General features: G+C 61.0%; 1 non-coding gene and 1 pseudogene across 1 annotated transcript in view; both read left to right on the top strand.

The window, feature by feature from the left end:
- The first annotated feature begins 386 nt into the window (after positions 1-386).
- LOC126333441 (5.8S ribosomal RNA) lies at positions 387-543 on the top strand (annotated as a pseudogene).
- A 190-nt stretch (positions 544-733) lies between these two features.
- Positions 734-2,500, top strand: part of LOC126333437 (large subunit ribosomal RNA) — a 4,202-nt gene continuing 2,435 nt past the window's right edge. Inside the window, exon 1 of the ribosomal RNA XR_007564202.1 lies at positions 734-2,500. This exon is cut by the window's right edge and continues 2,435 nt beyond it. This is a non-coding gene — a ribosomal RNA (large subunit ribosomal RNA).

Genomic DNA, 2,500 nt, shown 5'->3' on the forward strand with positions numbered 1-2,500 from the left:
ACACTAGATCGCGTGTTGACTAGACTGCATGTCTTTCGATGTGCGTGTCGTGTCGTGTCGCGCAACACGCTACCTGTACGGCAGTGGCCGTGCGCCGCGTGCGGAACCACGCGTGCCTCTCAAAACTAGCGGAAGTGTTGTTGTTGTTGTGTGGTACGAGCGCTGAAGCTCTGGAGCGGCTGGCCTGCGGTACCATGGCGCCTGGCGCCGGTTTTGAATGACGTTCGCCCGAGTGCCTGTCCGCCCCGGTGTGGAGCCGTACGACGCCCAATCGGCTGTGAGGCCGTTGGACACAAAAAAATAGTGGAACAGGGGCCGTCAGACGCCTCAGTCCCGCAAATGCTGCTGTCTTGAAAGAGACAGTGGGAGACTGAAAAGGAAAAGATCACCCAGGACGGTGGATCACTCGGCTCGTGGGGTCGATGAAGAACGCAGCAAATTGCGCGTCGACATGTGAACTGCAGGACACATGAACATCGACGTTTCGAACGCACCATTGCGGTCCATGGATTCCGTTCCCGGGCCACGTCTGGCTGAGGGTCGGCTACGTATACTGAAGCGCGCGGCGTTTGTCCCGCCTTCGGAGACGTGGGAGTGTCGTGGTCGCCTGTGTGGCCGGCCGCGTCTCCTTAAACGTGCGATGCGCGCCCCGTCGCCTGGCGGTTCGCATACCGGTACTTTCTCGGTAGCGTGCACAGCCGGCTGGCGGTGTGGCGTGCGACACCTCGTACAACGACCTCAGAGCAGGCGAGACTACCCGCTGAATTTAAGCATATTACTAAGCGGAGGAAAAGAAACTAACAAGGATTCCCCCAGTAGCGGCGAGCGAACAGGGAAGAGTCCAGCACCGAACCCCGCAGGCTGCCGCCTGTCGTGGCATGTGGTGTTGGGAGGGTCCACTACCCCGACGCCTCGCGCCGAGCCCAAGTCCAACTTGAATGAGGCCACGGCCCGTAGAGGGTGCCAGGCCCGTAGCGGCCGGTGCGAGCGTCGGCGGGACCTCTCCTTCGAGTCGGGTTGCTTGAGAGTGCAGCTCCAAGTGGGTGTTTAACTCCATCTGAGACTAAATATGACCACGAGACGATAGCGAACAAGTACCGTGAGGGAAGTTGAAAAGAACTTTGAAGAGAGAGTTCAAAAGTACGTGAAACCGTTCTGGGGTAAACGTGAGAAGTCCGAAAGGTCGAACGGGTGAGATTCACGCCCATCCGGCCACTGGCCCCCGCCCTCGGCAGATGGGCCGGCCGCCCGCGCGGAGCAATCCGCGGCGGGGTCGTGTCCGGTTGCCTTTCCACTCGCCGCGGGGTGGGGCCGTTCCGGTGTGCGGTGGGCCGCACTTCTCCCCTAGTAGGACGTCGCGACCCGCTGGGTGCCGGCCTACGGCCCGGGTGCGCAGCCTGTCCTTCCGCGGGCCTCGGTTCGCGTCTGTTGGGCAGAGCCCCGGTGTCCTGGCTGGCTGCTCGGCGGTATATCTGGAGGAGTCGATTCGCCCCTTGGGCGCTCGGGCTCCCGGCAAGCGCGCGCGGTTCTTCCCGGATGACGACCTACCTGGCCCGGCCCCGGACCCGCGCCGCTGTTGGCTCGGGATGCTCTCGGGCGGAATAATCGCTCCCGTCAGCGGCGCTTCAGCTTTGGACAATTTCACGACCCGTCTTGAAACACGGACCAAGGAGTCTAACATGTGCGCGAGTCATTGGGCTGTACGAAACCTAAGGCGTAATGAAAGTGAAGGTCTCGCCTTGCGCGGGCCGAGGGAGGATGGGGCTTCCCCGCCCTTCACGGGGCGGCGGCCTCCGCACTCCCGGGGCGTCTCGTCCTCATTGCGAGGTGAGGCGCACCTAGAGCGTACACGTTGGGACCCGAAAGATGGTGAACTATGCCTGGCCAGGACGAAGTCAGGGGAAACCCTGATGGAGGTCCGTTAGCGATTCGCTGCAAATCGATCGTCGGAGCTGGGTATAGGGGCGAAAGACTAATCGAACCATCTAGTAGCTGGTTCCCTCCGAAGTTTCCCTCAGGATAGCTGGTGCTCGTACGAGTCTCATCGGTAAAGCGAATGATTAGAGGCCTTGGGCCCGAAACGACCTCAACCTATTCTCAAACTTTAAATGGGTGAGATCTCCGGCTTGCTTGATATGCTGAAGCCGCGAGCAAACGACTCGGATCGGAGTGCAAGTGGGCCACTTTTGTAGCAGAACTGGCGCTGTGGGATGAACCAAACGCCGAGTTAAGGCGCCCGAATCGACGCTCATGGGAAACCATGAAAGGCGTTGGTTGCTTAAGACAGCAGGACGGTGGCCATGGAAGTCGGAATCCGCTAAGGAGTGTGTAACAACTCACCTGCCGAAGCAACTAGCCCTGAAAATGGATGGCGCTGAGCGTCGTGCCTATACTCGGCCGTCAGTCTGGCAGTCATGGCCGGTCCTCGCGGCCGGCCGCGAAGCCCTGACGAGTAGGAGGGTCGCGGCGGTGGCGCAGAAGGGTCTGGGCGTGAGCCTGC

This window comes from Schistocerca gregaria, unplaced genomic scaffold (genome assembly GCF_023897955.1).
Source record: "Schistocerca gregaria isolate iqSchGreg1 unplaced genomic scaffold, iqSchGreg1.2 ptg001591l, whole genome shotgun sequence".
NCBI classification, from domain to species: Eukaryota; Metazoa; Arthropoda; class Insecta; order Orthoptera; family Acrididae; genus Schistocerca; species Schistocerca gregaria.